Consider the following 12,346-nt stretch of genomic DNA (forward strand, 5'->3'; position numbering starts at 1 on the left):
AGAATCTTGCTTAGTCAGAAACATAATGACATGTGCCCATATTGTCCAATACCCCACCATAGTGCCCATGGTGGGGTTTTGTCTCTGTTCTGTCTCAACTTCTGTAGCATCTAATGCTGGGTAATTTACATGAATTGCAGCTATATATCAAGAAAAAGCATCAGCTACAACATTTTGTTTTCCTGGGATATAACCAAATGTTGGGTTGAACTCTTGAATTGTGAGCAAATATTTAGCAAATTTTCCCACATGATTCTTATTCTTGAAAAAAAGGAATTAATGGTTGATGATCTGTAAGAACATGGACAAGATAATTATAAATTGTATTCCTGAAATATTTCAGAGCCCACACAACCGCTAAAGCTTCACGCTCAGTTACCCTATAATTTTTTTCTTCTTTAGATATTGTACGGCTAGCATAAGCTATTGCATGATCTCTGTGACCTTCGGTTTGAAGTAATGCAGCACCCAAGCTTACATCACTAGCATCTATGACTAACATGAAAGATTTAGAAAAATCTGGGTACCTAAGGACAGGTGCAGTATTCAGTGCTGCTTTGAGTTTATTGAATGACTGTTCTTGAGCTTCTTCCCAAACAAAATGTTCATCTTTTCTTTGCAACCTGTAAAGTTGGGCTGCTATGACAGAGAAACCCCAGTAATAAATGAACGATAAAATCCAACAAGATCTGTGAAAGGTCTTACGGCTTTTGCATTACATGGCTATGGAAAATCATGGGCAGCAATAATTTTGTATTCGTTCAAGGTATTTCCTGGAGATTAACTGCATGACCTAAGAAGTTAATCTTCTTTAAAAATTAGCACTTCGAGAGTTTTTTTTTAATTTGCTGTTGCTACTTTTGCAAGTACTTTCTCAAGGTTCTGGAAGTGAATCTGAACATCTTGCATCATTATTATGAGATCATCGAGGTACACTCGAAGAGTACTACCTATCAATCTATGAAATAGATTCGTCACGAGCCTGGAAAAGGTTATTAGGTTGCTCTGCAAACCAATTGGCATTCTCTTTAAATGAAAACGACCATTAGGAATACGAAACGCTTTCACCTGTTTACGTTCCTCATCAAATGGGATTTGCCAGAATCCTTGCAACAAATCTAAAGTTGAGAATACCTTGTTTCGACCTATGTTTTGCAACAAATCATTTAGGACGAAGTGGGAAACAGTCAGGTATAGTTACTCAGTTCAGGTTCTGATAGTCGTTTCTGGTCTCTACGTCCCATCTTGTTTTAGAACGATAATCAATGGAGTGTTCCTTGGTGATTTACTTTGCTATAGTACATCATCCTGTAGCATTTCCTCTATAAGTCTATCAGTTTCTGCTCTCTGAGAATGTAGTAAACGATAAGCTGGTACGTAAATTGGTCTAGTTCCTGGCACAGGGGGAATTTTATGAATAATAAGAGATGTAAGATCAAACGTGTCGCCTGGTAAAGTTACTGTTAAAGTAAAGTTACTGTTAAAGTAAAGTTGCTGTTAAAGTAAAGTTACTGTTAAAGTAAAGTTACTGTTAAAGAAAAGTTACTGTTAAAGTAAAGTTACTGTTAAAGTAAAGTTAAAGGTAAAGTAAAGTTAAAGCTGCGCTATTCTTGTTCATAATTTCCTATAAGATGAACCATGGAGTCAGGGAAAATCAGAAGGAATGAGGTGTTGCACTTGCACCTCTGGCTGAGATCCACATTCTCCTGATGTGAGTGCACACACAACATGCTCCACGGAGACATCATTCACCACTCGCACCATTAACCAGTAATGGGCAAACTCTACAATGTGGGTGCCAGACTGGAGATGGATGTTGGCACTGCTAGTGTTTGCAACGTACAATGTAACTGTACCATCCTGCACTACATGAGAGGAAGGTTCAACATACTTACACGTTTCACTGTTTACAATGATATCCAATAACTCATGCACTCCCTCAATCTTAACTCTAACTCTTGTGAGCGAGTGAGAGTGCAGCACAGTTTCAGCAGCCGTAGAACCACTGACCTCAGAGATGGAAGTCGCTAGGCGAGCAAGACAATGACAATCCGTTAGGGCGTCCCGTCCAGAAAGTCTCCATACTCACTTCCTGAGCAACTACACAACTACGATGCTTCAATTGAATGCCTGTTTTTTCGGGTATGTTACTGTGACATGGGCCTGACAAGCCAACGCTGGCAAGTCGGCTGTCAACAAAATAAACATAATCTTCCTGAGGGTTGAACTCATGATCCCTTCTATACATACTACACAATGGAATGACATTGTCCTTAATACTAATGTTCCAACGATTGGGAAACAATACAATATTTTCATCAATCATGGTGTACAACCCTAGTAATATGTCACTAGGAAAGCTGATACTGTCCACAACTAGGCATGTTATAGAAAGCATGATGTCCTTTAACTTGAGTGGATGGTTTATTTTCACTTTGACTGTTACTTTATTCCCAGAAACACCACTCAGTAAAGTCATTGGTGACTCACTCACTGTAACAGAGTGCTTACTTGCAATATCTCTAAGAGCTGAAGTCTTGACAATATTTATTTTGGCACCTATATCTACGAAGACCATAGCCAAGACCCGATACTTGAAGACCATCACTAAAAACTGTACAATTCACTGTTTGTAACTTACGTGGCTTAGGGTGTCTGCGTCTTGTCTGGGGTCAAACTCACTTGGGTTTCGTCAACAAATACAACTGACCTTTTGTCTAGTGACAAAAGTGATTGGAGCCTAGTGACAGCTAGTTCATAGGGTGTACAATTGATGTGTGCATGATAATGATTCCGAAAAGCTTTGATTGAAGCTATATTATATACTTTGGGAGTAGCAGTTGTATAGAGCTGTTTACTTATATTACAGTGCCTTGCCTAGATATGCCCCAGTAAACCGGTAAATTTTGGTTACTTTTACTGAACCCTAGACAATAGTACTGAAGACCAGGTGGCATTATTGAGATTTTGACTAGGTCAGTATTTCCAGTGATGCTGTGAAGCATGAAGACACTACCGGAGTTTACTTAGTAGTTGGTAAAGGAGGCACAGGGACTACAAACCCGGACACCGCGGTGGTCGAGGCCGAAGAAGACTCACCCCAGCAAGGCCAAGAACGATCCCAGCCACTTGAAGAGCTTGGGCCAAACGAGCCCCAGGAGGTGGACGTTCGAACCCCGCACCTATGGGTTCCAGACATAGATGGTCACAGCCACCTTAAACCCGAGGCCCGCTTCCTTCATGACCCAGCACAAGGAAGAATATTGGTCCACAAGATTTGTATACTGTCTAGGCACGCTGGGGGAACACGCTGCGGAATTTCCGTAGGATTAAGTCATATACCAGAGGATCTGACACTACATCAAGTTCTACTTTAGATTTAAGCAAGAAGGCATCCCAGGCGAACGATGGGAGCGAAATGTGATGGGAAGTGTCCAATTTGTTGATAGGTTGGTTGGTTGGTTGGATGGTTAGTTGTATGAATGGATTGTTAACTCTGTCTGCTAATGCTGTTCTGGTATAACCCTCTTCTCTCATCTATGCATGTGATTACACTTCATCCCTCCTCATACTGCTAAAGCTATCTCCCTCAAACACACAATTCTCTTTGTTCTAGCTCCACATACTCTATGCTTCTGTAATGTATCGCACACACACACACACACATCCTTAAAGCTCCCAAGCCAATCTTGGCAGCAAAGTGGGTTGTCATTAGATCAGCCTTCTCCTGATTGCTGGTTGCAACAGTTCCATCCTCCCGGTTTACAGGCAGGATTGTGTGCTCAGATGAATATGCTTGCCAATCTTTATATAACTCTTTCACCAGTATACGACTGGTGAAAGATTTTGCTTGGCTGTTCAAGTCCCCATTGAGCAAGGCATTCCACTCAGTTGCGTCAAGATCTGAGCAAAATGCTGGCAAGTTCTCACTGTCCGAAAGCCTGATAGTTCGGACAGATGTTTCACCTCGATCTGTTGGGATAACCAGTGTAGTAAACACAGCCTGTTGGTCTGAAGAACCAACACATCCCGTAGGTCTGCAATGAACTTTGCTTGCAGGAAGGTGAGATACGACAGGATCGAGGAACGAGCCTGATATGTGGTTGGAAAGCTCACAAAATTTTCGAGGTTGAAGACTGCTAAGCGTTCATAAAAATCCCCCTGTATGAGATACTGGCTGAGGTCACTGAACCGACGATTATAATGTGCTGACATTAGCAGGGAGTTTAGGTTGTCCATCAGGAAGTTGACTGGGGGAAGCACCCTGCCATTGAGGTCTGTACATTGCACATATGAGTATTGATTCACCAGGATTTATGCACATTTTGAAGACCATTATTTCAAGATGACCACATCAATGGGTTGGGCATGCACAGTTTTGCTGATACACACTGGAACAGCCCCTCCTTGACCCTGCTTGTCTCGGCGCATCCATGATGTATAATCGGCAACTTAAACAAAGTTCTTAGGAGTCCTGTCATCTAGAATTGTTTCTGGAACAAAAATGACATCACGACGATGAGTGTTCACAAAGCTGTGTGTGAGATCGCCAAGATTGGTAATGAAGCCCTTGATACTGGCAAACATTATTGTAATTGACTCCTCATATCTGCGTTTTGTTTGAGAAGACAGCTGTGTATGGTGGCAGACCTCGCAGCTGGTGTGCTGGAGGTGTGTAAATCTGAGGTGCTGAGTAATGCACACGCCATCTGCAATGTTCGGGTATAGATAGTACGAATGCTGACAAGTAAGAATGTGTACTTAGTATGAGTATTTCTTTGAATTGTCAAAGATCATTTCTTTAAACATTTGATCTTGTCTATCCAGATCCCTTTTGATTCGACATGAGTCCTTTTGATGGACATGAGTCTTCGATGGCAGTGATTGCGCCTGAGATCACTCCGACAGGTTTCAGGCGTTTGACCCCTGTGAATGCATTTAGAGCAGGGCCTTAATATGAGGCTGGGAAGTTGTCCAGACTGATTATTGCCAGAGCTAAACCGCTGATTCAAGAGTTGAGACCCGTGATGTGTGTGTGCTGCTGGTGTTGACATTAATCAGGGCCTTGTTGAGGTTGGTGATGCAGTGCCTGGTTATGGTTATGTTGTGGTTGAGGGTGTTGAGGCCGGTGTTGTTGTTGTTCAGGGCCATGTTGAAGTTGGTGATGCAGTGCCTGGTTATGGTTATGTTTTGGCTGAAGGTGTGGAGGCCGGTGTTGACATTGTTCAGGGCTTTGTTGGGGTTGGTGATGTTGTGGCTGAAGGTGTGGAGGCCGGTGTTGACATTGTTCAGGGCTTTGTTGAGGTTGGTTATGTTGTGGCTGAAGGTGTGGAGGCTGAGAACGCTGGTTAGGGCGGACACGCCTACGCCCACTCCTTCTAGACATATTCTGGGAGGTAGTGTTTTGATTTGGCCCTTTTACATATATCAAGTGATATATGGTTAGTATGCATAGGTGGGCTTCCTTCTCACTTGCCTCTTTACTATAATATTACAGGAGGGGCGCCCGGCAGTGTCCAGGATAATCTCATACCCCCAACCATCATTCCTCCCCTCTTCCTTCCACCTCTCTTCACATCCCCCACTCTTCCTCCACCTTCCCTTCCCTCTTTACCCTTTCCCTCCCCTCCCCTCCCCTTTCTTACCTTCTTTTCTCTGCCTCCATCTTCCCCGTCTCCCTCGCATCTCCCCCAGTCCCACCCCATGTCCTTATCATCTCCCTCCTCACACTTGTCCTTACTTCACTCCCTTCTTTCCCGCTCTCCTCCGTCTGGCCTCCAATCTCCACCAGACAGCTATTTACATTCACATCAATATGTAATGGGGAATTAGGCAGTGGTCTTTGTCTTTTACCTCCCCTTCCCCCTTCCCTCCTCTTCTTCCCCTTCCCCCCTTTCCCTCCCTCCCTCCCTCTCTCCCACCTACCCTCCCTCCCGCCCCTCCTCCTGCCCACCTCCCCTTTTATTATTAGTCCCTTGTCCCCAATCTCCCCTCATCTATCTCATGTCCCCCCATCTGTTTAACTAACATTTTCCTGGGTCACAATTTTTACGATAAACTCTACGGAAAACACGTCCACGATTTCATTTTAAAATTCAAACGTATTACCTGAGGGGTTTAAATACTGATATTTAATAAAAAAATAACTTAATTTATCCCCGACCATCCTACATCCAGCCCATACCCCAAACTATTCCCACTGCAAAGTGGGGCGAGGGTAACCCAAGTGTCTGGCCTCCAACTTTGGTCAGACACACAGATATCAGACTCACAAACTGATATTTTCTCTCATAGTATAGATGTATGCATATGTTATCAGCCTACATTGTGGTGATTCCGAGGATCAACGTCCCCGCGATCCTGTCCCTGACCAGGCCTCTGGGTTATAAATAAAATATTATTTTGATTATTATTTTGATTATTATTATTTGTACTTTTTTTATTCATTTTTGATTAATTGATTGATTATTTTGATTTTGACTATTTTGAACAAATAAACTATACTCACGAAATGAATGGTATGGTAAACAACACAGCTCAATTCCAACGCAGTTCACGCAAAATAAATAAATCAAAATGGAAAATAATCAAAATCTATGAAAATTCATTTTATAATGCAATCACAAACATTGAAATGGAATTGTAACATATTTATTATAGCATGTGTGTGTTGCTCTTACATGCAACAGATGGCACTGTTTTTCAAGAAATAGCATAGTTTTACCTGTCACAGGAGTGGCATCTATACCTACGAAATGAACGGTATGGCAAACAACACACCTCAATTCCAACAGAAACATAAACAAATTCACACAAATGTCACACAAACTAATTCAATAAAAAATAAAATATATCGAAATCTATGAAAATAAAATTTATCAATGCAATCGGAAACAATGAAATGGAATTCGTGACATATTTAGTATAGCGTGCATGTTGCTATTATGTGCAACAGATAGCGCTGTTTTTAAAAAACGCATGTTTTTACCTGTCACAGGTGTGGCATCTATATAGTAGGTATATAAAAAGACGTGCCTACTTGAATGCAACGTTGTGTCAAAATTTCAAAGCAATCAGCGAAGAACTTTCGAAGATTTCAGTGTGTGTTGCTCTTACGTCCAACTGATGGCGCTGTTTTAAAAAAAGCGTGTTTTTTCCTGTCACAGGTGAGGCATGTATATAGTAGATGTATAAAAAGACGCGCCTATTTGAATGCAACGTTGTGTCAAAATTTCAAAGCAATCGGTAAAGAGGTTTCGAAGATTTCCCTCACATGAAAAACACATGATTTTTTCAGAAAAAGCATGTTTTTTTTTTTTTTACCATCACAGACCTGACATCTATAAAGTATGTATATAAAAACCTGCTCGGGTGCGAATGGAACTTTGTGTGAAAATTTCAAATCAATCGGTGAAGAACTTTTGGAGATTAGCGGTTATGCACAAACGAACATTTACATTTTTATTTATATAGATGAGTAGGAGCCATGAGGAGGATTCTATACCCACTAACTTGGTACCCCCAAGCTATCACCATAAAAAAGCCACGCCACAACATGGTCAAGAGCAATGCAACTTATGATACCAGTGAATCTTCTAAGGTTCCTGAGGCTTACAACTGAAGCAAAGTTAGCGTTTCAAGCATGATGTATAAAGTATTTTCTCATTATTACATTACGTTAATGTGATTTCATTGTACATTTTCATTATTAGTAATGGTAATGTCTTCTCAGACATAATAACATAGGATAAAAAACCTTGGGAGTAGTGGGATGTGAATTGAGCGAGATATCCAGGAACTTTGTTTCATGAGTAGTATGGATATGGGTGACTATGTGCAGGTTGTGCCCTGCTCTTACTGTAGTTTTTGTCTTTGCCATTATGGTATTCGTGTATTCTTCCTGTCATTTTTCTGTAATTATGATGTGACACTCTGGTGCCTCTTCTTGTAAGCTTAACTTTATGTGCCTTGCTTCTGCCTGCTAATCATGTGTATGTATTTTGTATTTTTGTTTGTGTTAACGCTTTCCAGTTCTGTTTGTGTTACTTGCTGTTCTGTTATTGTCATGTTAATGTACTGTTCACGGTTTTGTCTTTATTTGTTCTGGTGGTTCGGCACCCTTGCTTTTATCATTGTATTTATTTGTATTTTTCCATTATATATATAAAAAAAGATGCTCGCTGGCTCGGCGCTCTCACTTCACCAAGTGGGACTTGTAAACAACCCGAGCAAGGACAAGATGCAGTGTGGTTAACAGTTAATTTAATCTAGAATATTTTGGTAATTCTGGAGCCAAAACAGCCAACTGAATTACCTAAACCAATAAAACTATTTCTTCACACCCAGACAATTCCACTTGAGTAGTGGGGAAGCTTATATATAACCAGAGGTATGTCCAAAGCCAAGAACACTCCAAGCTTACCTTCCACTCTCCAAAGTATTAGGTTCAATAGAGATATATAGTTTGTTGGCCAATTTATCAATGTATTAATTTAGACAAAAGTTGGAACGGTTATAAGTGTGACACAACACCAAAATAGGTTGGTGAAGATTGTTGCATTGTTCCACCTTCCTCATTACCTGATCATACTTACCTATTTGTACCTATTTGGTCGACAGTACCATTATGTAGTGATGGACTAACAGTAAACTAATTTTTGAAATATTAATTTCACAGTCCCCAAAAAGCTAAAATCAAAACATAAAAATTCCCATTCCTAGTACTGCACCTATATGTAGTACATTAGGCCTATAATCGCGAGAATTAGGCCCAGGATTGCTAGCAAAGGTTAGGTTAGGTAAGCTTATACATGAAAGTTATTATTGAAAAAGTTTCCAGTTTGTCAAAATTAATTAATAGAAAAAGTGAAATTTCTGGTGGTCCATCACAACATATTGGTATTGTCGACAAAATAGTTACAAAAAGAACTATTACAATCAGAGGAAAGTCAATATTGTTACCTTAACCATGAACTATGAGTGTGTGTTGACAGTCACAAATCACATTGGTAAAGTGTGGTACAATTTTTATATATATTCATATAAACTTCATACAATTTTCATATTTTTTACGTTAATTAAAAGTCTAGAAAATTTCCGTTTGCAAGAGATGATGTGAGTGGAAGCCAGTGTGGTCAGCACAGCTGGGTTCAAGCACTCGGATACCTCCTTCAAATCAAGCTAAGTCAGCTATAGCAGATTCCAAACATGTCTTCATCTTAAGCACGGAACATAACGTCATTAATTCGTCTCTTCAACTGGGGGGGGCCAAGGATTGAGGGTTGTGATGGTGTAAAGTTTCCAGAACGATAACTGGTGACCATGGTGTACAGTCTGTGATGGTGGAGAGTTACCAGGACGCTAACTGGTGACAATGGTGTACAGACTGGGATGATTTAGAGTTCCCAGGACCCTAAATGGTGACCATGGTGTACAGACTGGGATGGTTTAGAGTTCCCAGCACGCTGACTGGTGACCATGGTGTCCAGCCTGTGATGGTGATGAGATCCCAAGACGCTAACTGGTGAACAAGGTTTACAAACTGTGATAGTGGAGAGTTCCCAGGACTCTAATTGGTTCCTCTTATTGTTTGCTGATGGTGCAAATATTATGAGGCGGATTAAGACAAAGGAAGATAGAATGAGGCTACAAGATGATCTAGACAAACTGACTGAATGATCAAACAAATGGCTACTAAAGTTCAACCCGAATAAATGTAAGGGAATGAAACTAGGCGGTGAAAACAGGAGAACAGACACGATACCGAATGGGAGATGAAGTCCTTCATGAAACGGACAGAGAAAAAGATCTAAGAGTTGATATCAAGCCAAACCTGTCTCCTGATGCCCACATCAAAAGAATAACATCTGTGGCGTATGCAAGGCTGGCTAACATCAGAACTGCCATCAGGAACCTGTTCAAGGAATCATTCAGAACCTTGTATACCGCATCTATAAGACCAATCTTGGAGTATGCGGCCCCAACATGGAGCCCATAACTTGTCAAGCCCAAGACGAAGCTGGAAAAAGTTCAGAGGTATGCCACTAGGCTAGTCCCAGAACTAAGAGGAATGACACACAGGAATCACAATAGCGTGATGCATCAAATGAACAAATCCACAAGGGATTTGTGGATTCGTGGAACACCCCCCCCCCCATTGTGGATTTGTTCATTTGATGCATCACGCTATTGTGATTTCTGTGTGTAATGAAGTAAGAACAGCTTATTGATAGAGAACGAGTGCATGGGGGAATTGTGTACAACCCTGGTTTGTGTCTCGGAGAGGCTGCAGGATCGAAGTAAGCTCAGTAGAACTTCTGGTTGCAATTCTTTTGGCCATGTTGTAGCTCAGTCGATTAAGGCAGCGTCTGGGATCCTTTCGGACGTAGGTTCGAACCGTCGTCACGGCCCTTGTGGATTTGTTCTTTGGGAGGCATGAGTTACGATGACAGGCTGCATGAAATGCACCTGACGACACTGGAATACAGAAGAGCAAGGGGAGATATGATCACTACCTGCAAAATTCTTAGAAGAATTGACAGGGGGGTAAATAAAGATAAACTGTTTACCACGGGTGGTACGTGTACAAGGGGACACAGGTGGAAACTGAGTACCCATATGAGCCACAATGACGTTAGAAAGAACTTTTTCAGTGTCAGAGTAGTTAACAGATGGAATGCATTAGGCAGTGATGTGGTGGAGGCAGACTCCATACATAGTTTCAAATGTAAATATGATAGAGCCCATTAGGCACAAGAATCTGTACACTAGTTGATTGACAGTTGAGAGTCAGGACCAAAGAACCAGAGCTCGACCCCTGAAAAGAAAACTAGGTGAGTACACACACACACACACACACAGGGGGTGGATCTAGATAGATCTAGGGGTGGTTCTAGATAGAAAACTATCACCTGAGGACCACATAAAGAATATTGTGCGAGGAGCCTATGTCACGCTTTCTAACTTCAGATTTGCTTTTAAATACATGGATGGCGATATACTAAAGAAATTGTTCACGACTTTTGTTAGGCCAAAGCTAGAATATGCCGCTGTTGTGTGGTGCCCATATCTTAAGCAGCACATCAAGAAACTGGAAAATGTGCAAAGACATGCTACTAAGTGGCACCCAGAACTGAAGGGCAAGAGCTACGAGGAGAGGTTAGAGGCATTAAATATGCCAAAACTAGGAGACAGAAGAAAAGAGGTGATATGATCACTACATACAAAATAGTAACAGGAATTGATAAAATCGATAGGGAAGATTTCCTGAGACCTGGAACTTTAAGAACAAGAGGTAATAGATTTAAACTAGCTAAACACAGATGCCGAAGAAATATCAGAGAATTCACTTTCGCAAACAGAGTGGTAGATGGTTGGAACCAGTTAGGTGAGAAGGTGGTGGAGGCCAAGGCCATCAGTAGTTTCAAAGCGTTATATGACAAAGAGTGCTGGGAAGACGGGACACCACGAGCGTAACTTTCATCCTGTAACTACACTTAGGTAATTACACACATGTGGGTGGGAGGTGGCCGCGTGTTACGAACCATACATCCTGTGGAGGTTAGTTTCAATTATAAATTGTTGGTGGACACAGTGGACAATATTTAACAGGAATAAATCTACAGCTGATATCTGGGAGGCCGCGAGTCACCAGTAATAATCCGCCAAGCAAAGTAGTTCCTTCTCAGCTAGAGATTGTTAGGAATAATGTGAACTGGAATAGCCTAACTATGTGAGGGAAAAATGGACTCAATCAAAAAGCATGCATTGGGAATATGGTAAATAAAGTCAATAAAGAGTTTGATTGCAAATGTAAATAATAGAGTATAAAGGGGCAATGACGCAATAGAGGTGGACGCCATCTTGACGTGAGGGGAGGTGGATCGTTGACGACCAGACCTTGCTTTTCTGAGGGTTTTTCTGCGGTCGCACAGTCAGATAAACCATCATTACCTGGTATCAGGGTTGCAAGATAGGGTAGAGTAGTAATGCAGTCTTTGGTGATGTTTTATAAGAGAGAGAACAGGTTTCCTAGAGGTTTATATATGTGTGTCACCGGTTGATAGGTGTGGTGGCAGTGTGCATGGTTCCAGGTTTGGGACTGTGAGCCATAGGGTAACCAGAGCCCGCTTGGGAGTTTTTATTATTACAGAATGACCTTGAGTTGTTAGGAGTACAAATTATTATATATGTTGTCATATGTCTTATACATATAAATTTGTATTTTTGTACTAGGCTGTTTTACTTACTCCTTGATGTCCCCTTGGCTCAAGTAAAATCATCTATTCCCCTAGACAACATTTAAAGGTCCACCACCACCAAATTCTTGACAGGCCTCTTTGACAAC

The sequence above is a fragment of the Procambarus clarkii genome, chromosome 33, assembly GCF_040958095.1.
Source record: "Procambarus clarkii isolate CNS0578487 chromosome 33, FALCON_Pclarkii_2.0, whole genome shotgun sequence".
In the NCBI taxonomy this organism is placed as follows: domain Eukaryota; kingdom Metazoa; phylum Arthropoda; class Malacostraca; order Decapoda; family Cambaridae; genus Procambarus; species Procambarus clarkii.